At 39.3% G+C, this 24,963-nt stretch overlaps 2 long non-coding RNA genes across 8 annotated transcripts; both read left to right on the top strand.

Annotated features, from left to right (window-relative positions):
• The first annotated feature begins 956 nt into the window (after nt 1-956).
• Nucleotides 957-8,197, top strand: LOC146690165 (uncharacterized). Of its 7 annotated transcripts, XR_014915640.1 has the most exons (8): nt 962-1,351; nt 2,086-2,146; nt 3,728-3,909; nt 4,008-4,424; nt 4,953-5,114; nt 5,366-5,474; nt 5,580-5,701; nt 7,604-8,197. It is a non-coding gene; the product is annotated as an uncharacterized LOC146690165 (long non-coding RNA). The 7 variants fall into 7 exon arrangements; XR_014915637.1 differs by having other exon boundaries at nt 957-1,351; nt 3,733-3,909; nt 4,008-5,114; XR_014915638.1 differs by having other exon boundaries at nt 957-1,351; nt 4,036-5,114.
• A 1,600-nt stretch (nt 8,198-9,797) lies between these two features.
• On the top strand, nt 9,798-12,369 carry LOC146690164 (uncharacterized). Its single transcript, XR_014915758.1, has 4 exons — nt 9,798-10,556; nt 10,924-11,076; nt 11,438-11,525; nt 12,113-12,369. It is a non-coding gene; the product is annotated as an uncharacterized LOC146690164 (long non-coding RNA).
• The last annotated feature ends 12,594 nt before the right edge of the window (nt 12,370-24,963 follow it).

The raw sequence follows: 24,963 nt of genomic DNA, 5'->3' as shown, positions 1-24,963 counted from the left end.
CAGGATGATGTGGGGCTTTCTCTTCCCAGAGTCCTGGACTTGTAGCTCAAGGTGCCTGGTGCCCAATAAGACAACATTTTTTCTTTGCTTGGGGATGTAGGAAACCACAGCCTTATCCCCCCTGTAGCGACCTGGACAGGAGAGACGATTATCGAATCTTACAGCCCGATTAATTTGCTCAAATCTTTTTTTTTGACATGGTAGCAGGAAATAGAAGAGCCCTGTCTCCCGATCCCACAGGCTTGTTGTTGTTTCATGTGAGACCAGTACAGGCCAGTTGCAGGCTTACAAGCCCCATGTAAGCCTGCAACTCCTCCTCATCTATGTCCTTCCAGTCTTTTACCTACCTGTTGCCCTGCAGGTTGGTGAAATGCAGGATTAGCTGCATAATGTCCTCTGCAAAAAAAAGATGGAAAGTGCTCACAGGGCTGCTACAAATTGCATAATGGTCCTCGGGTTAAAATGGGAGGAGGAAAAAATGGCAGGACCTCTTCATGTGTGGGTTGCCACATTTTTTCCATTTTTAGATCTCCACTGGCCATCCTCCAGTCTTGTCTCTTCATCCTGCTCTTCGTCGTCCTCCTCCTCACATGAGCTGCAAAGCTCCTCGGTGCCTGGCAAAAATTCTTCTTCGCTGTCAGAAGTATCTCCACTGCTTGTGGTATCGTTTTCACTTTCTGAAGAGTGCAAAACCGCAGCAACAGCCTCCTCTAAACTGAGTGCACGCTTCATTGTGTCTGTGCAGAAATGAGCACTCAGACCAGGCTGTAAAGTATTCTCATAGACTTCAAAGGTGCACCTGAATAAACATGCTATAGCATATCCAATAAGAGAGAGGAGGCTCACGCTTGATCAAGAAAAAACATAAACGCACGCCTTTGATCCCCCCCCCCCCCCTCTCTTTCTCTCTCTCTCTCTCTCTCTCTCTCACACACACACACACACACACACACACACACACACACACACACACACACACACACACACACACACACCATTTTATGGTGGTTAGCTGTTTTATTGTCATGCATTTTACAGGGTAAGATAACCATGTCCTGCATTCAAAACCACTGAAAATGTCTATGGTGGTGCTGTGCCTAATATTGTGCTGGTGTATGCTGGGTAATGGCACAGCTAGCGACTGGGTGACTTTATTCACCCGCTTCGGCTGTTATCAGTCCATACAATGGGCGTTATTAGCACAAATCAGTCCCATAGATATGGACAATCTCCTGCTAGATTGTTCAGAAGGTTGTTATCATCCATCCAGATGGAGGATCACTAACAGGAGCGTGGGAAGACTCCAGAATTCACTCTGGCTGGAATCCGGTGGATACAGCAGTGTTTACAGGTAAGACCGTTTAAACGGACAGCATTTATAGAATGACTATTAAAAGTCAGCGAGTGTCAATAATGTTAATGTGGTTATGTTAGTAATACACCGAGTGCTAATATAATAGCTTTAAGATGCATTTGTAGATGTTATTACGTGTTTTACCGTCTTTATGGTGCTAGCTTAAAGTTACGGTGTAAACGTTAGCTTATATTAGAGTAAAGCTGTTACTGTTTAAACGACGTTTGCACAGAAATATTAGCTTCTGTCATGACAGATGTCATTACTAGTTAATAAAGTTTCCATTAAAGTGTTTAATCGCAGCCACAGATTGACAGCAAATATCTCGATTAGCTTCAGTGCATCTGTAATAAATATGTGCAAGTTTCAGTGCTTCGTTTAAACTGTATGATACTTATACTGACCCAGGGTCAGTGTAAAATACAATCCTAGCTGTGTGAATAAAGCCTGGCTCCTTTAATCCTGCATGGCAAACCTCAGGATGCAGGCTATTATTACTCTTTCCTGCTGGCACACCTGTCACACCTGAGAGTCAGCTAGAAACGTACAGTGACGTTGACATCATGCAAAGACTGCCAGACTCTGTAATACTGCAAATGATCAGTGACTCAAGTTAACACTAAACTTTAAACAGTACCTCTGTGTCTCTGTGTGCTGAACATTTAGGATTGAGTCAGGCTGCATCAGCTGAAGCTGTTATTTGTATATATCAGTATTTTTTTTTAATTCAGGTGTGGGGAAAATACGTAAGACTGCAGTGAAGCGATGTACCAGATTAATCCCTGGCCAAAGGTATCGTACTTAAATCACACTACTGATCCAGCCACATCAGCCTTTTGTGAGGTCTGTTTAAAGTAGACTTTCCTGAGAGGTGGACTGTGAGCACAGAAACACGTTCATACATACAGCTGCAGCAAACTTACATTAATTTTAAATAGATTTGTTACTCTGATGTCTGTCTCTGTCATGGTCCTGGGTCGTTGACCCAGCGTTTTGTGTTTTGTGATTATTTTCCTCTGTTCTAGTTATTCTGTGTCCTCCCCCCTTGTGTCCGGTTAGGGTTCTAGATTTCCTGTTTTGTTCTGAAGGTCTGTGTCTGTTGTCATTGTGTTCAGCCTGTCTCCTCCGGTCCTCATGTGTATTGGGTTCAGCTGTTCGTCCCTCCTGTGTGTGATTACCTTGTGTGTGTGTATATTTAGTGGGTGTCGGTCTGTGTTCATTGTCAGCTCATCTGCGTTCATCTGTGTATCTCTGTGTTTCTTGGTATCCTGTTCCTTAGTCTGCGTCTCTCTGCTCTGCTCTCCGTTTTGTTAAGATTTCAGGTTTGCTCTTTAGTTTCTCCCAGTTTAGGTTTCCGTTAGTAATCTCTCACGATTCGCTGCCTGTTTCTGCCACTGCCACCTTGCAAATAAACGTCACTCGAATCATCAGTCACTGCCGCATTTTGGGTCCTCCTTTTCCTCCACACCACACGGCTCACTCCGCCAGCCGTGACAGTCTCTGTGTTAGTCCTCTGACAGACTGGTGACCTGTCCAGGTGTGCTCTACCTATGACTACTGGGACAGGCTCTAGCCTCTGTAATAGAATTTTTCTGATATTTTCATTTAAAGTATTTAAGTGCTTATGCATATGCTTAGTTGTGACACTGTTATAGAGTGTTCAGTGAAAGTTTCTAAAACTAGATGAACTTACTTCAGCGTCAGCAGTTTGAGAAAACAACTCCCTTTACAGGTGCTGATAAGGCCAAGGGCACAAAACAGCTTAACCATTGATCCGTTAGGTTTCATAGCGAGACACGTGAAGTGTGGTAGGATCAGTTTGTAACTTCCTCCCTCTTCCTTGGAATGCATAAAGGAGGAGGAGCACAACGTCTGTGGCAGCGCTGACATGACTGAACTGTAATGTTTGATGTGTGTTGGCGCAGTAATAAATAGCTTGATCACAGCTCTTTCTGTGTTGCAGACTTTATTTAAAAAATTCCACGACCCCCCCCCCCCCCCCCCACCCTCCCACTGTGAACATGAATTGAATATTCAGAAGACATTTGTTTAAATAGTTCTACAAATCTGAGCTGTTGGTGTGTCCTTGGATTGTGTGGTAATAATATTAGAGCTAGTAATCTTTCTTACTGAATCTCTACTATGAGTCATGTTACCTGAGATTAATTCTATGTTTACCTGTCAGCCTGGACGAATGTGCTGTGTGAAGGAAATTAAATTAAATCAGGTCTGAACTGCGTACATTTGAGGAACCTGTTCATATTTAATTGAAATATGAACCAGTGTTTTTTTTTTGATTGCTGATTCCAAGATAGTCTTTGTGGAAATCGTGTTTGGCTTTTTGTTATTTTAATTCTCTTTTCTGTTTTCCAGAACAGTTCTCCACAGTCGCTGTCCATATGGGTCAGTGGGACCAAGAAGCACTCTGCTAATGTGTGGACTCTGACCAGCAACATCCAGCAGGACCCAGACAGCGTTTTCTATCTCCCAGCTGGAGGTTTTTGTTTGTCAGTGACTGGAGAGTCAGATTTTTGTTGAGCTTCACACTTGCAGAGGTAAGTCAGTTTGCAGAGATCCCTCCTACCCTGGCTTTTATGTGCTGGATTTCTTATCTGAAACAGTAATATTTCAGTGACTGCTGCTTATACCACAGGTTAATACACTCTACTGATCCCTGATAGGAGATCCAACAAAGAAGCCTGGTGGATGTTTGTTTACAGTCTGATGATGGGACATCATGCTCTGCATCTTTAAAGTTTGTCTCTTGATTATTATTCATACCCAGTAATGTGAAGTATGCTCATATCTACTATAACTGAACCAACCTGGTGCTCTTCATTTATGGAGGCTGTTGAGTCTGAATGTTGGATGTTGTGTATCTCGTGTTCTCTGGGCTTTGTTGTCCTCAGTCTTTTTGCAGGATCAGAAAGCAAAACCAGGAGGCGCGTAAATGTTTCTTCTCCATGATGTTTCTTCAAATGTTTCTTCTGGATGATGATATGACCGTGACACGGGATGCCACCTTTGGTCTTGTGATGAAGCAAAGCTCAGGAAGAAGTGTGATTAAATGGTACCAACATGTTGAGAAGGATGTACAGGGGCACCTGCAGCCAAATCCAAGCTTCAGCTTAGTTGTAGTTGCAGAATGCTATAGGACTGAGACAGCTGAGGCATCAAATGTTTGATTAAACCCTATAATCCCTATAATTATCACTTCTTAAAATCTGTAGCAACTTCAAGTCTGTCAGCATGCTGAGCATGCTCAGAATGTGACAATATATTTTTGTTCAATATTTAATTTCTTTCAGTTGCAATTGTTAAATGAAAAAAATATATATTCTTATAATTAAGCAAACTAATTTATCAAAAAAATATATATACATATGTCTGTATTAGTTTTAATTAATTAATTTGACACCTGTATTGAAAATACCATATTGTATTCATATAGAATCAGTATGGTATCATTGTTTGTCTGCTCACTGATTGTTGAAACTAAGAGCTAGTTTGATCTGTTTAGATCTAAAGTATCCAAAGTTGAGCTCTGATGTTTCTTCACCCCTGTGTGTGTGATATGTGATTTCCTACATGCTGGCAGAGCAGAGCGGCAATTTGTGCTCACAGATGGTGACAGTGTGGAGAGACGGTGGTGTTTCCTCAGAAGAACCAGCAGAGTCACAAAGGACACCAGTCCATCTCACCACCTTGACTTGCTGACTGATGTTCGTCTGCACTGCACAGAGGAAATCAACTGACCGAGGTTTGTCCAGTGACGTGTTATGAATGTATATTTGTTTTATGCTTACAGATATGTTTTTCTTGACAGAGGCTCTGCAGAGGTTAGACAAAGCAGAGAAAATATGTGCTTTACATTTTACTGTGATTTATTGAGATATTTGTTGCCTGATGTTCAGCAGGAATGGAGAAATAGAATCAAAGGGAGATGTTTTTGATGTTTTTGTAATGATGTAAGTAAATCTTCAATATTATTTATTTGCTTGGTTATATTAGGAGTGTTTCTGAGTGAGGGGGAGAGGAGTCATCATCCAGGTAAAGTGACGTAGATCAGTGGATACACTTGTCTCCCCTTTAAAGGAGACGATCCAAGTCATCCTTAAATGTTAGTGCTTTCAAATACACAAACATTTTTAAAGGACAAAAATGAACATCCAAGTTTGACTGTAATACAAAATAAATCTTTGCATGTGTGTTTTCAAACTCTCAGATGGGCAGGATATCAGTCTTGGACTGTCTAACCTGCCGGAGCAGCATTGAATGACCACCGCACATGAGCATGTTCCTGCAACATTCAGCATCTGATCCTTCATCTGTGTGCTGCTGCTTTTGGTAAGTGAGTTACCCAACTCCAGTAACTCTAAACACATGCCATCCATTTCTAACGGCCTGGTTACTTCCTGTCAGTTACTTTATTTTATTTTTTATTTTTTTTATTTTTATTTTTTTGCCTGTCCCGTTTGGCTCTTTTGCCATCAGAATTATTGTCTAAAGGCAAAGAAAGATGCCCAACGGATTTACTTTACCAAATTGACCATCCCAGCCTTGCCATAATGGTCCATTTGATTCACCTTTTATTGTTTATTTTATTTTCATTTACTGAATACGGGACAGACTTGACTGGGGGAAAGAAGGGGAGAAAGAAAGAGGGAAAGAGAAACAGCTGAGAAGAGGGACGGGGGAGAAGGGCAAAAGACAAAAACCAACAGAATGGGCAGGGAAAAAAGAAAATGCATATATCGATCACCTGGGATCACCTGTTGAGAAAGAAAAAAGAAAACAAGCAGAAGAGAACAAGAGTAATAGAATAAACAACATCACAATGATATATGGGAATATGACAGTAAATACTAAATATTAAACATTATTGTGCAGCACATAAGATCAACAGAACACAGTGTGCTTTGAGGTAGGAGCCAAAAAGGGTGTAGTTTGTGGGTGTGATCACCCGTGTGTACACCTGTGAGCATGGACACGCTTGCTTTTTTAAAAGGTTCCTTCATGTAATGATCTGCTAGAGGGTGTGGGGGGGCCACAGCCCCGTCCTCCAGGGCATGAAGCAGGTATGGAGGAGATCAAAACTCCAGACATCCAGAGGCCCCCAGAACACAAGAGACCAAGGAAGACCAACAGAGGGGCAGCCGCACCACTGTCCCAGAAAGAGCTGAGGAGAGTCCCAGATGAGGGCTCACTCAGCAGCCGCGGAGCAGAAGCCAGTGGGAGTTGCAGTGACGCGCCCGTGAGCTCCGCCGGCTCCAGCCAGCTGTGCCTGAGTGACCGAGCCCCAGGCCGAGAGGCCGGGGGCACCCCACCTCCGAAGTGGCCCGAGCGAGCCCCAGGCTCCAGGCCCCGATAAGCGGCCGCCAAGGAGTGAGCCGGTGTGTACCCGGATGCCCATCCCCAGACATAAAGAACCACCAACGCACCGATGTCTGAGGGAGTCTGCCACTGGCAGGGGGAGTGGTGGGGGGAGATAGACCTCCAAACCTTGGAGGGCCTGAGATGTCCCCAGAGAGGTGGCGTCTGATACCCAACCTGACATGTAGACACAGACATACAGGCACACACAGATACAAACATCCATTCCCACCCTCATGCTCTCATATGCACTTACTCAACCAACGTGGAGACAGACATAAAGAGACGCTGTACACACGATCACACTCCCCAAGCGTACTCTACGAATCGGGTCTAGGTACCCTTGCCCCTGGAGGGGGGAACTGCACCTAGACCCAGGTGGTGTTACCCTTTTCCCTGCGGTGGGGAGAGGCAGACCGCCCCGACTCCACAGCAGCAAGGAGGCCCCACACTCCAGACCGCAGCCGGACGGCCAACTCCTCCTCCTAGCCCCCCGCTCCAACAAGCCGCAGAGAATGGGGGTGAGAGAAGACTCCAAACCTCCCTCCACCCGCTCATTGTAGTGTTGATACATGTGTGTTCTAAGGTGCATTTAAAACCCAGGAGGGCATGGAGCTACCTGCCAGAGAGCAGCAGGTAAGCGCATGGTCCCTCCTGCTAGCCCTCAATGTCTACGTGTATTTAAAATTGAGAGGTGGGCAACGACGCCAGGGGTGAGGTGTACACCGTGATGGTAACTTGGATTCCGTGCATCGTGCCCACCCCCAAGATCCTATATGTATTTGTAATGAGAGTGTGAGTACCTGTCAGTTACTTTAGAAACCATGTGGTCACCTGACCTAACACTGTTTCTTCCTCTTCCCCTTAATGTTCAAGTGTCAAATGTCAAACAGCTGGAGAAGAAACTACACCAGTGTACTGGGATGTTTCAGCAACACGTGCCAGATGCTGTTCCTTCATGGTGACATCACCAGAGACAGTCCCGCCCACCTCAGGACCCATTGATTATGATGATTATAATGATGACAGCGAGCAGAACTAAGACTGTAAAAATCCACGACCAGAATGTTTAGATGCTTTCTAATTATTAATGAATACTGAGAGCCTCTTTCTGTGTTTTGTCTGTTTTGGGTTTTTACCTCATTTGTTACTAACAAAGTTCACCAAACTCACACAGTTTACATTCTGCGTCAAGGTTTAATTTCTTAGAAATCATAGTTTTTCTCCTTTTCTCTTTTTCTCTTTTGTAATTGATGACAATTACAAAAGTCACTGCGCTGCAGTGAATATACTGCGCTGCTTCCTTTTATTGCGTCACACATTGCTTTAAGTTTTTCAGTGTCCAGTTATTTTTTACTGCTGTTTGAATTCTCTGAATGTTTGACCCTGTAGACAGTTTGATGGACTGCTTGTCTTCCTGTTTGTTACCGCCGCCTGTTTTTGACTAAAGATTTGGATTTCTGACTTTAACACAGACTCTTCGTGTCCTCCCTTTGTGTCCTCTTCCTCTGTGAATGTGTTGCATGTGTCACAGATTCCTTTTATTAACTCACCACTGTCCGCAGTGTTGGGAAATCCATACCAGGCTGGAACGAGTCAAGGTAGGTGAGCATCCACGAGAAGACACAGCAGATGCATCCTACTAATACTGACAGGACCAGGAGACTCCAGAAACCGAGCATCTTCTCTTCAGTGCCATCCTCTCCTGTCACCCTCTCTGCCCGCAGCTCTTTGAGTATGGGGTAGATAAGAAACCCTTATTACTAATTTGTATTATAATTCAATTTTCATGAAATATTCATATTCAGTATCGATCCTTTTATATTATAACCACGTATCCACCCAGGCTCATGGTGGGGCAGGGCTCTGTCCTGGGATGCTTGAGTACAAGGTAATGTACACCCTTGGCCAGGTATCCAGTCTGTCAGAATTGTTTTCAATATTTGGTTCAAAAACATGAGTGACAACAAAAATCCAACTAGGATTCTTGCATATGATGAATGGTCTGTCTTTGACTGTATTGTCCAGCTGATCATTCATGACATAACACGGCAACAATGTAAAAAATTAAACAGCAACAGTCTAAATGTAAAGTGCATTCTAAAGTCCTCTTCAATAAATTGTATGCAAAGAGTCATTCAGGTCACTACAGAACCCATAGTATTCATCATTAAATCTCTGGTTGCTTCATTTTTCTATCCTATATCAGACAAAGAAAGAAAGGAACAGCAACAAAACTCCAAACCCAGATTGTAGCTGTTTTTTTCCCCTTCCTGCTAACTGTACACTTTTTTACCTAACCTAACTTTAAAGGATAGGTTAGGTAAAGTTGCATTCTCATGGTGAGGCAAAGTGCTTTATGTGTGTGTGTGCCCGTGTCATGAACGGCTATAAAAGGCCTATAATTAAAGATCAAAGCGGGGTTTGAGTTCGAGTTACGGCAGACTGTCACTACTTGTAAATGGAACGCAGCCTTCCTACGGCGGACAGCTAATAACAGGAATCGGACGCGGTCCAGCCAAGTCCACAGCAACCACCATAGCAACCGCCTAGCATGACCTTAAAAACATATTCTGTCTTCATAACTATCAAAAACGTGAAATGATTTGCAAAGTGTGAAAGTGTTACAGCTACAGAGAGCTATGGCGGTATCTTTGGAAGCTGTTTACATAGCTAATAATATACGATGTAACTATGGAGACAGTCAGTCCCGTGAGCTAGCGGTGCATGTTTACTGCAGTAAATAAGGTGATTGTGTGCACAGCGTCCACACTCTGCAGAGGGTAAAGACATTACTTCAATATTGTTTTATATTGATATATATTTGCCTTCTGTTGACCATCACCTCAGGTTCACCATTACAGTTTCAGCATACAGATGCACACATTCAAAAACTCATGTCTCAGAAATAAGCACAGCTGTTCATGTTTGTCATTAGAGTTTTATTTGTAAGAAAATTATGAACTTCATATTGTGTATCAAATAAAAGAACATTTCACAACTCTGAGTCAACAGAAACAGGTAACAGAAATGTCTCTAATGTAGACATGTACAGTGTACACTGAAAAAAAGGGACTGGCCATCTCTTGGATTTATGTAAGCATCTTGCATGTATTTAACGCAATTGCCTCATGTTTTAAAGATAAATGTAACTATATAGTGTAAAAACTACATGATATGCAGAAAGGGTGTATTAAATTGTTCATATCATGTTCAGGTGAAGTAAGTCAATAAGATAGCAACGTTAAATCTCGTGAAACCACGCGTGATTTCATCTCGCGGGCTTTGGATCGTGGTTTAAAAAATGCATCCATCTCAGTCAAGTCGAGCAGCCAACTCTACGTTTTTTGGTATGTCTTGATTTTTTGAATTAATATTTACCATATTTCAGCCAAATGTAGTTAAACGTCTAGAGTGCCGCCATGTAACATGCTAAAAAAGAGCCGTTAGCTTATTTGCTGTTTTATCTGTTGTCAAAGAATTGGCGCTTTTTCATTTGAATTTGTCTTTGGCACAAGAGCCGTAATATCACATTAAACCTAATTACGAGGCACTCATAACATAATTTGGTTTTCTGTGTGAATAGATTTGCCAACTGACTCTTCAGTTACATTGTGTATTTACTGCACCGTGGTGTTAGTGAGATTTTGGACATTGAACAGCTTTAGCTAATATCATCAGCGGCATTATGCTAGCTTACATCCCTACCCCTCCTGCCCTCACCTGCTGTCCTTTTGTTTTTGTTTTTTTTTGCTGCACATTGAGAGACGACCTCTATTCTGCATTTCACCAGGAGTCAGCTGATGGATTGTGGGTTCAAGGTGTTATGGTAAGAAAGTATATTCTATTTTCGCTTAAGGTTTCTGTAACTTAATTATAATAGGTTTTTTATAATTATTAGGTGCATGCATACTCAAATAGACCACCCTATTAATACAACTGAGAAATCCAAAATCTGCCATAGGTTTAACCTGTATGTATTGTCAGAAAGGTGATTACTGGACTCACATTAATGCACACTTGAACTAAAATGAGGTTGTAACTTGTGGGTTCTTGGGTTGCAAATCAGAAACAAACATCTTTGGATTTTTTTAATCCCATAAGATCTGGAAACACAGTTTTTATTCAACAAAACATTACTGATTAACCAAGCACAGTGCCTGCTGTTATTTCAAAATAATTTTATGTCATTTCAGATGAAATGCAGCATTCCAGTGCATCCCAACCATGCCTTTACAGTCAAGGTTTCTGACGGAGCTGAGTTTCTCTCTGACAGTCTGCTGAAAGTGTTTGCAAAGTGATCGGGGGAACAGGGCACAAAGCTAAAGGATGTAGCTGCCATGATGACAGTAAGAACTTTAAAATTCTTTAACTACAAAGTGTATATGTATTGCATTAGGTCAGTAAAAGATTTTTATGCTGCATCCATTGAAACAGTCAACTATTACCTGTGAGTACTGATTCCACCGAAAGGATGCCATAATTTTCGTTATGCATTTACTGGCCCACTGAGAAAAATTTATCTTTTTAAAAAAATAAATGTTCTGGAAACTATATATCCATAAAGTTGATGTCAAACAGAAACTTTTGATATTTCTTTGTAGATGCTGGTGTTGCATGTTGACTGGTTTAAGTTTTTGTCTGGGATCATTTTCTTCTGTGCTACTGAAAAGTTCACAAATCTCTGTTTTCTTTGTTATAATACTTTAGGATGACGTTAATGCTCGAAGGGAGTCTCATCAAAGTGCTCCGCATCCGTGTGAAAGACAATTGCAACATCTTGGTGCAGGAGTTCATGGTGAGTGTTTTATGAGTAGATTGTGGCTTTGCAACATTTAAAAATGCATTTAGTTATCCACTTGATCCTCATTGGACCAGTTAGGACCAGTAGTCCTCTTTAATAATTTGAAGTTCACATGAGGCCTGGTAGTGAACTCGGCCGCCCCCCCTTGAGGCCCCACCCCCCTATATTAGGGGTCACATCAGTGTGAAAAAACTTTAAATTTGTCATTCTAGTGAACAAAGGAAAATCCCACCAGTATTTACATTAGCTTTTGTTTGAAAAAAAAAAAAGACCAACAGCTAACCAAATTGTGGGGCTGAAAGTCTAAATTCTAACATCTTCTGAGTGACAAAACCTGGATTTCTGATGGGCCGGTGTCTTTCTAACAAAAACTAATGTAAAGCATTTGAAATTATTATGTTTTTCACTCTGTCTTAGAAACTCCGTTAGACCATGAATGGCAGCATGGCAGGCAACTCTTTGGCTATAGCTATTTACTATGTTGCTTGCATTGGTTTAAATTACTCTAACATTAGAACTGGTAGATTCAAAAGAGATGAGTTTAAAAAGGAATCTTAAAGAAATGTTTTGTGTTTAACCAGGACTTGACTGAGGCCACTGCACAGATTGAGAAAACCACAATGAACATCTGTCTCCAGAGGATGCACCAGGCAATGACTTTTCTGATGTTGGCATCATCATCGAGGGTATAGTAGTTCTTCAAGATCTGGATAACGTGACCTTTGCAGTAGCCATGCTGTTTGGACCTTTTTTATTCCTTCAATATGAGTTACCCATCACAACTCTGCTACACTTTTGAGGTGATTCAAAGGGTGGTAATGGAGTTGGATGCAACTCAGCTCTCAAGAAAAGCTCACAACTGAGACAAAACTGCTCCTGCAAGGAAAGCTCACTGTTATGCATGCAAGCTGATCAGCTCTAGGTGAGAGGACATTTAAATCTCACACTTGTTCTGCTGCATTTTGAAGCTCAATTCCAGAAACGGATCGCAGGGTTCATTTTTATATACTCTGCAACTGCCATGAGGACGAGCCGTTTTTTTTGTTGTTTGTTTTTCCTTTTGCTCTGTACAAGTTCTGTTTGTCTGTTTGGCAGCATTTTTAAATTTGTCTTTGTATTTTTTCTTTCTTTTACTAGTGAAGAGATGTAGCGTGAACAGTTATACAGTCTAAATATCCCATATGGGTCGTGTGAAATGGTATTTTCAGTTTCATTCATTTGAAGTAAAGAACGTTGAATATTTCTAAGTGTGCTGTTTTGAACCAAGATGTCACAGTATGATCAGTGCTGTATTTTTGACAGTCACTGTATCAATGTTATTTTTGCATCTCTTGAATAAAGGTTTTGACCTGCAGGTGCTAATTTCTTTAGTTATTGGGGTAAAATGGGAGGTGTTAATAGGAAGGTGTTTGCCAATTCAGTAACCTAATTTAATGTTAATGGAAACTAACATTACCTCAAATTGTTTAGTTATAATTGTTGTTTAACTGAATCTTGACGTCAGAGGCCTTAAATAGAATGTTTTGATTTGTTCTTTCCCAACATTTTTCAAAAGAAACAGTCTAATTTCTTTGCTGTGATTGATTCCAGAGAACACGGAAGAACTGACATTATTTAACTGTTGATTTATATAGATTCAGTGGAGGAGTAATGTCAGTTTAATTCTTTACCTACTGTCAATGCAGTGAAATTAGACATTGTGTTTTGAAAGGTTACTGGTGGATGCCAGCAACCATCTTGGAAGAGAACAATATAATCTGTTATAAGGCCTCCATTTGAAAATTGTGTATTTGATGCTAGAATATAATAGCAAAATGTAATTTGAAGATAACATGTAGCATTTAAGTGACCAAGTAGTATTGGGTAAAAGTTATTGAATGGTGTTGGGATAAAGTGAGAAAATTGTGAAGGATTAAAATATTTCAAGAGCTCAAATTACTTCATCAAAACATGTTTAAGTCACATTTTATCAACACAAATTGCACAGGTTTATTGAACATGAATAAATTGTGTTAATTTAACTCAATTGTTTAAGTTGCTGCCAAAGCAAAACATCTGTGTGCAACAAATGTCCACCATTGAATTAAGTAAATCCAACAACATATTTTTTTCAGTGTAGTGTAAGCATTAAAAGATCATACAGGAAACACTAACATTTATGTGAAACTAATTGTAATAAAAAATGAGCAGGTGCTTTATAGATTTAAAAGAAAGAATCTGAAAACAACACTTTTTTGGTCTAAGTGATCAAAGTAGAAAACAGAACTGATGTTCAAAAACAAACTGTAGCTGCACTAATATTACACATCTCGATCGTTGTAGTGAACAGACATGTTGCTTTTAAAACCACATGCAGTGTGTGACCATGACTGTTCACTGAGACCATGAATGCCACTTCGCTGAACATTCTTCTTCTTCTTCTTCTTCTTCTTCTTCTTCTTGCCATTAAATTGGAAGCAGAAGGAGCACGAGCTGATTTGATCTACTGAAAGGAAGAACATCTGAGCTGAAACCAGTCAGCTGAAATCATTAAGACAGGAACAAATTCAATGCAGTGTCTCAAGTGGCTTAGCCTGTTACAACTGTTGATACAAGCTAACTATGGTTAACACACTGTGTCAGGGAATTCCAGTGTGGGAACTAGTGGCTTTACATTTGTAGTCATTTAACTTTCATCCATTCATTCATTTAATTCAGGAGGAAGAAATGCCAGGTTGGTACAGGGATTTGGTCCCAATGCTGTCTTTAACTAAATGACTTGGTTCAGTTTATGGCTGGGCTGTATGTGGGGTTATATCATGTTATTTGGGCAGGAGTTCCTGTCCCCTGTTAGACTTAGAAAGTTTCTCCATAAGTAGAGTTTCTGACTCTTCTAGCACATCTGTGGCTGACAGCTTTTTGGTGGCTCTTTTTACCCTACACTGGTTGTGAGTGTGCAAATAGCCCCACTAGTTCTTTTGGGTTGCAGTTAACTAGGGAGGAAGGGGTGGGTATGCCATGATTAGATGAATAACAATTATATGGGATACATAAATTTCATAATGCATGCATATATCTCTATCAATTAAACCTGGCCTGAGGGCTGCCATTTTTTACATTCAGTTATTTCTCTTAGAAATGTTGGAACTAAATAATGAATGTGTTACAGTTAAAGTGAAACACTGGTCAGTGTAAATGGCTCATTGGGACACAGAAACCTTTAAATTAAACCTGATATCTAGTGTCAAACAATATCAAAGCTGTAAAAGATGTTTACAGTCAGAATTTGTAAAACTATGATTGTAAATAAATTTTTTTCTCTTTGTGCTGAATATCAACACTGTGATTTCTTAGACTGTAAGCTTTACTTTAGCACAACCAGTTGTAGAAGCCGTCACTCCAAATGTCTTTTGATAACAAGAAAAAAATACCTTTTCAGTACACGGCCTGAAGTTCTTCTCCGACATCTTCTGCCATCAGCTTTGTCTGCTGGTTTGAAGACAATAAACCACAAAAAAGATGATTTAGTCACTTTGTCTGTGTCATGCAGCTCAAATGTTGAATAGCCGTCGTTATCCCTTTGCTGCGTCAGTAGGATTGTACTGTACAGCATCTCATTGATATGTTACACGATAACAGACTTACATCATTAAAATAGAAAGGGCAGGAGATATTTGGATATTTTTTATATTTATATTACATTTTATAGCTGACGGATATTACTAAATAGATAGAATTTACTAAATAGCTGTATGAACATGAAAAATATGTCTATAATAACAAAGGACCATGGGAGCCAGTAGAATTAATTCAACTGGACACTCGAAAGACGTCCTTAAATGCTCTTTAAGTGGAAGAACAGATGAACAAACGCTTACTTTAATTGCTTACTTGAGATGAAATCTGCTCAGCTACTTTTTAAAGCTGTGTGAGCTAAGATTTTCAAGTTATTCACATAATGAAAACTTATACTTTGTTTCGTGCGAGTTCCCCATTCAAATGCATGTAATCGTCAGAAACGCACTGTCTTGGCGAAATAAAGCGTTTTTGCACAACTTCATATAAATAGCTGTAACTTTTGATAGACGACTCAGACACACATGTTTATGGCTTCATCTTATAGAATTCAATATCCCCGTGCTGGGCAAAAAGGTTTTGCAGCTGTTTGAGCTAAGATTTTCAAGTTATTCACATAATGAAATCCTATACTTTGTTTCGTGCGAGATCCCAATTCAAATGCATGTAATCGTCAGAAACGCACTGTCTTGGCGAAATAAAGCGTTTTTGCACAACGTCATATAAATCGGTTTAACTTTTGATAGAAGATTCAGATATAAGTATTCATGGCTTTATCTTATAGAATTCAATATCCCCGTGCTGGGCAAACAGGTTTCGCAGCTATTTGAGCTAAGATTTTCAAGTTATTCACATAATGAAAACCTATACTTTGTGTCGGGCGAGAACTCCATTCAAATGCATGTAATAGCGAGAAACGCACTGTCTTGGCGAAATAAAGCGTTTTTGCACAACTTCAAGTAAATCGGTGTAACTTTTGATAGAAGATTCAGATATACGTATTCATGGCTTTATCTTATAGAATCCAATATCCGTGTGCTGGGCAAACAGGTTTTGCAGCTGTTGAGCTAAGATTTTCAAGTTATTCACAAAATGAATACCTATACTTTGTGTCGTGCGAGAACGCCATTCAAATGCATGTAATCGTCAGAAACGCACTAACGTGGTGAAATTAAGCGTTTTTCATGGTCTTCATAAAGACAGCTGTAACCTTTGATAGAAGACTCAGAAATACATGTTTATGGCTTTATCTTATAGAATTCAATATCCCCGTGCTGGGCAAACGGGTTTTGCAGCTGTTTAAGCTAAGATTTTCAAGTTATTCACATAATGAAAACCTATACTTTGTTTGGTGCGAGTTCCCCATTCAAATGCATGTAATCGTCAGAAACGCACTAACGTGGTGAAATTAAGCGTTTTTCATGGTCTTCATAAAGACAGCTGTAACTTAAAGCCAGAAATACATATTTATGGATTTATCTTATAGAATTCAATATCCCCGACTTTGTGTCGGGGGAGAACGCCATTCAAATGCATTTGCGTGATAGAATTCAATATCCCCGTGTTGAGCAAGCGGTTTTTGCAGCTGTTTGAGCTAAGATGTTAAAGTTGTTCACATAATGAAAACCTATACTTTGTTTCGTGCGAGTTCCCCATTCAAATGCATGTAATCGTCAGAAACGCACTGTATTGGCGAAATAAAGCGTTTTTGCACAACTTCATATAAATAGCTGTAACTTTTGATAGAAGATTCAGACTCACATGTTCATGGCTTCATCTTATAGAATTCAATATCCCCGTGCTGGGCAAACAGGTTTTGCAGCTGTTTGAGCTAAGATTTTCAAGTTATTCACATAATGAAAACCTATACTTTGTTTGGTGCGAGTTCCCCATTCAAATGCATGTAATCGTCAGAAACGCACTAACGTGGTGAAATTAAGCGTTTTTCATGGTCTTCATAATGACAGCTGTAACCTTTGATAGAAGACTCAGAAATACATGTTTATGGCTTTATCTTATAGAATTCAATATCCCCATGCTGGGCAAACGGGTTTTGCAGATGTTTGAGCTAAGATTTTCAAGTTATTCACATAATGAAAATCTATACTTTGTTTCGTGCGAGTTCCCCATTCAAATGCATGTAATCGTCAGAAACGCAATGTCTTGGCGAAATAAAGCGTTTTTGCACAACTTCATATAAATAGCTGTAACTTTTGATAGAAGATTCAGACTCACATGTTCATGGCTTCATCTTATAGAATTCAATATCCCCGTGCTGGGCAAACAGGTTTTGCAGCTGTTTGAGCTAAGATTTTCAAGTTATTCACATAATGAAAACCTATACGTTGTTTCGTGCGAGTTCCCCATTCAAATGCATGTAATCGTCAGAAACGCACTAACGTGGCGAAATAAAGCGTTTTTGCACAACTTCATATAAATGGGTGTAACTTTTGATAGAAGATTCAGATATACGTATTCATGGCTTTATCTTATAGACTTCAATATCCCCGTGCTGGGCAAACAGGTTTTGCAGCTGTTTGAGCTAAGATTTTCAAGTTATTCACATAATGAAAACCTATACTTTGTGTCGGACGAGAACTCCATTCAAATGCATGTAATCGTCAGAAACGCACTAACGTGGTGAAATGAAGCGTTTTTCTTGGTCTTAATAAAGACAGCTGTAACGTTTGATAGAAGACTCAGAAATACATATTTATGGCTTTATCTTATAGAATTCAATATCCCCGTGCTGGGCAAAAAGGTTTTGCAGCTGTTTGAGCTAAGATTTTCAAGTTATTCACATAATGAAAACCAATACTTTGTTTCAGGCGAGTTCCCCATTCAAATGCATGTAACAGTGAGAAACGCACTGTCTTGGCGAAATAAAGCGTTTTTCATCAACTTCATATAAATAGCTGTAACCTTTGATAGAAGACTCAGAAATACATGTTCATGGCTTTATCTTATAGAATTCAATATCCCCGTGCTGGGCAAAAAGGTTTTGCAGCTGTTTGAGCTAAGATTTTCAAGTTATTCACATAATGAAAACCTATACTTTGTTTCGTGCGAGTTCCCCATTCAAATGCATGTAATCGTCAGAAACGCACTAACGTGGCGAAATAAAGCGTTTTTCTTGGTCTTCATAAAGACAGCTGTAACTTTTGATAGAAGACTCAGAAATACACATTTATGGCTTTATCTTATAGAATTCAATATCCCCGTCTTGGGCAAACAGGTTTTGCAGCTGTTTGAGCTAAGATTTTAAAATTATTCACATAATGAAAACCTATACTTTGTGTCGGACGAGAACTCCATTCAAATGCATGTAATAGCGAGAAACGCACTAACGTGGTGAAATAAAGCCTTTTTCATGGTCTTCATAAAGACAGCTGTAACTTTTGATAGAAGACTCAGAAATACATGTTTATGGCTATTTCTTATAGAATTCAATATCCCCGTGCTGGGCAAAAAGGTTTTGCAGCTGTTTGAGCTAAGATTTTCAAGTTATTCACATAATGAAAACCTATACTTTGTTTCGTGCGAGTTCCCCATTCAAATGCATGTAATCGTCAGAAACGCACTGTCTTGGCGAAATAAAGCGTTTTTGCACAACTTCATATAAATCGGTGTAACTTTTGATAGAAGATTCAGATATACGTATTCATGGCTTTATCTTATAGAATTCAATATCCCCGTGCTGGGCAAACAGGTTTTAAAGCTGTGTGAGCTAAGATTTTCAAGTTATTCACATAATGAAAACCTATACTTTGTGTCGGGCGAGAACTCCATTCAAATGCATGTAATAGCGAGAAACGCACTAACGTGGTGAAATAAAGCCTTTTTCATGGTCTTCATAAAGACAGCTGTAACTTTTGATAGAAGACTCAGAAATACATGTTTATGGCTATTTCTTATGGAATTCAATATCCCCGTGCTGGGCAAAAAGGTTTTGCAGCTGTTTGAGCTAAGATTTTCAAGTTATTCACATAATGAAAACCTATACTTTGTTTCAGGCGAGTTTCCCATTCAAATGCATGTAACAGTGAGAAACGCACTGTCTTGGCGAAATAAAGCGTTTTTGCACAACTTCATATAAATAGCTGTAACCTTTGATAGAAGACTCAGAAATACATGTTCATGGCTTTATCTTATAGAATTCAATATCCCCGTGCTGGGCAAACAGGTTTTGCAGCTGTTTGAGCTAAGATTTTCAAGTTATTCACATAATGAAAACCTATACTTTGTTTCGTGCGAGTTCCCCATTCAAATGCATGTAATCGTCAGAAACGCACTAACGTGGTGAAATAAAGCCTTTTTCATGGTCTTCATAAAGACAGCTGTAACTTAAAGCCAGAAATACATATTTATGGCTTTATCTTATAGAATTCAATTTCCCTGTGCTGGGCAAAAACGTTTTGCAGCTGTTTGAGCTAAGATTTTCAAGTTATTCACATAATGAAAACCTATACTTTGTTTCAGGCGAGTTCCCCATTCAAATGCATGTAATAGCGAGAAACGCACTGTCTTGGTGAAATAAAGCGTTTTTCATGGTCTTCTTAAAGACAGCTGTAACTTTTGATAGAAGACTCAGAAATACATATTTATGGCTTTATTTTCTAGACGTCAATATCACCGTGCTGGGCAAACGGGTTTTAAAGCTGTGTGAGCTAAGATTTTCAAGTTATTCACATAATGAAAACCTACACTTTTGTTTCGTGCGAGTTCCCCATTCAAATGCATGTAACAGTGAGAAACGCACTGTCTTGGGGAAATAAAGCGTTTTTCTTGGTCTTCATAAAGACAGCTGTAACTTTTGATAGAAGACTTTGCAGCTGTTTGAGCTAAGATTTTCAAGTTATTCACATAATGAAAACCTATACTTTGTTTCTTGCGAGTTCCCCATTCAAATGCATGTAATCGTCAGAAACGCACTAACGTGGTGAAATAAAGCGTTTTTCTTGGTCTTCATAAAGACAGCTGTAACTTTTGATAGAAGACTCAGAAATACATATTCATGGCTTTATCTTATAGAATTCAATATCCCCGTGCTGGGCAAACAGGTTTTAAAGCTGTGTGAGCTAAGATTTTCAAGTTATTCACATAATGAATACCTATACTTTGTTTCAGGCGAGTTCCCCATTCAAATGCATGTAACAGTGAGAAACGCACTAACGTGGTGAAATAAAGCGTTTTTTCATGGTCTTCTTAAAGACACCTGTAACTTTTGATAGAAGACTTTGCAGCTGTTTGAGCTAAGATTTTCAAGTTATTCACATAATGAATACCTATACTTTGTTTCGGTCGAGTTCCCCATTCAAATGCATGTAACAGTGAGAAACGCACTGTCTTGGCGAAAGAAAGCTATTTTGTACAACTTCATATAAATAGCTGTAACTTTTGATAGAAGACTCAGACAAACATGTTTATGGCTTTATCGTATAGAACTCAAGGTCTCTGTGCTGGGAAAACAGGTTTTGCAGCTGTTTGAGCTAAGATTTCCAAGTTATTCACATAATGAAAACCTATACTTTGTTTCGGTCGAGTTCCCCATTCAAATGCATGTAACAGTGAGAAACGCACTGTCTTGGCGAAAGAAAGCGTTTTTGTACAACTTCATATAAATAGCTGTAACTTTTGATAGAAGACTCGGATACACATGTTTATGGCTTTATCTTATAGAACTCAAGGTCTCCGTGCTGGGAAAACAGGTTTTGCAGCTGTTTGAGCTAAGATTTCCAAGTTATTCACATAATGAAAACCTATACTTTGTTTCGGTCGAGTTCCCCATTCAAATGCATGTAACAGTGAGAAACGCACTGTCTTGGCGAAAGAAAGCGTTTTTGCACAACTTCATATAAATCGGTGTAACTTCTGACAGAAGATTCAGACTCACATATTTATGGCTTTACCTTATAGAATTCAATATCCCCGTGCTGGGCAAAAAGGTTTTGCAGCTGTTTGAGCTAAGATTTTCAAGTTATTCACATAATGAAAACCTATACTTTGTGTCGGGCGAGAACTCCATTCAAATGCATGTAACAGTGAGAAACGCACTGTCTTGGCGAAAGAAAGCTATTTTGTACAACTTCATAGAAATAGCTGTAACTTTTGATAGAAGACTCAGACAAACATGTTTATGGCCTTATATTATAGAACTCAAGGTCTCCGTGCTGGGAAAACAGGTTTTGCAGCTGTTTGAGCTAAGATTTCCAAGTTATTCACATAATGAAAACTTATACTTTGTTTCGGTCGAGTTCCCCATTCAAATGCATGTAACAGTGAGAAACGCACTGTCTTGGCGAAAGAAAGCATTTTTGTACAACTTCATATAAATAGCTGTAACTTTTGATAGAAGACTCAGACAAACATGTTTATGGCTTTATCTTATAGAACTCAAGGTCTCCGTGCTGGGAAAACAGGTTTTGCAGCTGTTTGAGCTAAGATTTCCAAGTTATTCACATAATGAAAACCTATACTTTGTTTCGGTCGAGTTCCCCATTCAAATGCATGTAACAGTGAGAAACGCACTGTCTTGGCGAAAGAAAGCGTTTTTGTACAACTTCATATAAATAGCTGTAACTTTTGATAGAAGACTCAGACAAACATGTTTATGGCTTTATCTTATAGAACTCAAGGTTCCCGTGCTGGGAAACAGGTTTTGCAGCTGTTTGAGCTAAGATTTCCAAGTTATTCACATAATGAAAACCTATACTTTGTTTCGGTCGAGTTCCCCATTCAAATGCATGTAACAGTGAGAAACGCACTGTCTTGGCGAAAGAAAGCGTTTTTGCACAACTTCATATAAATCGGTGTAACTTCTGACAGAAGATTCAGACTCACATATTTATGGCTTTACCTTATAGAATTCAATATCCCCGTGCTGGGCAAAAAGGTTTTGCAGCTGTTTGAGCTAAGATTTTCAAGTTATTCACATAATGAAAACCTATACTTTGTGTCGGGCGAGAACTCCATTCAAATGCATGTAACAGTGAGAAACGCACTGTCTTGGCGAAAGAAAGCTATTTTGTACAACTTCATAGAAATAGCTGTAACTTTTGATAGAAGACTCAGACAAACATGTTTATGGCCTTATATTATAGAACTCAAGGTCTCCGTGCTGGGAAAACAGGTTTTGCAGCTGTTTGAGCTAAGATTTCCAAGTTATTCACATAATGAAAACTTATACTTTGTTTCGGTCGAGTTCCCCATTCAAATGCATGTAACAGTGAGAAACGCACTGTCTTGGCGAAAGAAAGCATTTTTGTACAACTTCATATAAATAGCTGTAACTTTTGATAGAAGACTCAGACAAACATGTTTATGGCTTTATCTTATAGAACTCAAGGTCTCCGTGCTGGGAAAACAGGTTTTGCAGCTGTTTGAGCTAAGATTTCCAAGTTATTCACATAATGAAAACCTATACTTTGTTTCGGTCGAGTTCCCCATTCAAATGCATGTAACAGTGAGAAACGCACTGTCTTGGCGAAAGAAAGCTATTTTGTACAACTTCATATAAATAGCTGTAACTTTTGATAGAAGACTCAGACAAACATGTTTATGGCTTTATCTTATAGAACTCAAGGTCTCCGTGCTGGGAAAACAGGTTTTGCAGCTGTTTGAGCTAAGATTTCCAAGTTATTCACATAATGAAAACCTATACTTTGTTTCGGTCGAGTTCCCCATTCAAATGCATGTAACAGTGAGAAACGCACTGTCTTGGCGAAAGAAAGCTATTTTGTACAACTTCATATAAATAGCTGTAACTTTTGATAGAAGACTCAGGCAAACATGTTTATGGCTTTATCTTATAGAACTCAAGGTTCCCGTGCTGGGAAAACAGGTTTTGCAGCTGTTTGAGCTAAGATTTCCAAGTTATTCACATAATGAAAATCTATACTTTGTTTCGGTCGAGTTCCCCATTCAAATGCATGTAACAGTGAGAAACGCACTGTCTTGGCGAAAGAAAGCGTTTTTGTACAACTTCATATAAATAGCTGTAACTTTTGATAGAAGACTCAGACAAACATGTTTATGGCTTTATCTTATAGAACTCAAGGTCTCCGTGCTGGGAAAACAGGTTTTGCAGCTGTTTGAGCTAAGATTTCCAAGTTATTCACATAATGAAAACCTATACTTTGTTTCGGTCGAGTTCCCCATTCAAATGCATGTAACAGTGAGAAACGCACTGTCTTGGCGAAAGAAAGCGTTTTTGTACAACTTCATATAAATAGCTGTAACTTTTGATAGAAGACTCGGATACACATGTTTATGGCTTTATCTTATAGAACTCAAGGTCTCCGTGCTGGGAAAACAGGTTTTGCAGCTGTTTGAGCTAAGATTTCCAAGTTATTCACATAATGAAAACCTATACTTTGTTTCGGTCGAGTTCCCCATTCAAATGCATGTAACAGTGAGAAACGCACTGTCTTGGCGAAAGAAAGCGTTTTTGTACAACTTCATATAAATAGCTGTAACTTTTGATAGAAGACTCGGATACACATGTTTATGGCTTTATCTTATAGAACTCAAGGTCTCCGTGCTGGGAAAACAGGATTTGCAGCTGTTTGAGCTAAGATTTCCAAGTTATTCACATAATGAAAACCTATACTTTGTTTCGGTGGAGTTCCCCATTCAAATGCATGTAACAGTGAGAAACGCACTGTCTTGGCGAAAGAAAGCGTTTTCGTACAACTTCATATAAATAGCTGTAACTTTTGATAGAAGACTCGGATACACATGTTTATGGCTTTATCTTATAGAACTCAAGGTTCCCGTGCTGGGAAAACAGGTTTTGCAGCTGTTTGAGCTAAGATTTCCAAGTTATTCACATAATGAAAACCTACACTTTTGTTTCGTGCGAGTTCCCCATTCAAATGCATGTAACAGTGAGAAACGCACTGTCTTGGGGAAATAAAGCGTTTTTCTTGGTCTTCATAAAGATAGCTGTAACTTTTGATAGAAGACTTTGCAGCTGTTTGAGCTAAGATTTTCAAGTTATTCACATAATGAAAACCTATACTTTGTTTCTTGCGAGTTCCCCATTCAAATGCATGTAATCGTCAGAAACGCACTAACGTGGTGAAATAAAGCGTTTTTCTTGGTCTTCATAAAGACAGCTGTAACTTTTGATAGAAGACTCAGAAATACATATTCATGGCTTTATCTTATAGAATTCAATATCCCCGTGCTGGGCAAACAGGTTTTAAAGCTGTGTGAGCTAAGATTTTCAAGTTATTCACATAATGAATACCTATACTTTGTTTCAGGCGAGTTCCCCATTCAAATGCATGTAACAGTGAGAAACGCACTAACGTGGTGAAATAAAGCGTTTTTTCATGGTCTTCTTAAAGACACCTGTAACTTTTGATAGAAGACTTTGCAGCTGTTTGAGCTAAGATTTTCAAGTTATTCACATAATGAATACCTATACTTTGTTTCGGTCGAGTTCCCCATTCAAATGCATGTAACAGTGAGAAACGCACTGTCTTGGCGAAAGAAAGCTATTTTGTACAACTTCATATAAATAGCTGTAACTTTTGATAGAAGACTCAGACAAACATGTTTATGGCTTTATCTTATAGAACTCAAGGTCTCTGTGCTGGGAAAACAGGTTTTGCAGCTGTTTGAGCTAAGATTTCCAAGTTATTCACATAATGAAAACCTATACTTTGTTTCGGTCGAGTTCCCCATTCAAATGCATGTAACAGTGAGAAACGCACTGTCTTGGCGAAAGAAAGCGTTTTTGTACAACTTCATATAAATAGCTGTAACTTTTGATAGAAGACTCGGATACACATGTTTATGGCTTTATCTTATAGAACTCAAGGTCTCCGTGCTGGGAAAACAGGTTTTGCAGCTGTTTGAGCTAAGATTTCCA

This window comes from Copadichromis virginalis, linkage group LG16 (assembly GCF_057382275.1).
Source record: "Copadichromis virginalis isolate Kocher_CV1m ecotype Utaka linkage group LG16, C_Virginalis_male_GT1.1, whole genome shotgun sequence".
Lineage (NCBI taxonomy): Eukaryota > Metazoa > Chordata > Actinopteri > Cichliformes > Cichlidae > Copadichromis > Copadichromis virginalis.
This window is presented reverse-complemented; position numbering and strand designations above follow the sequence as displayed.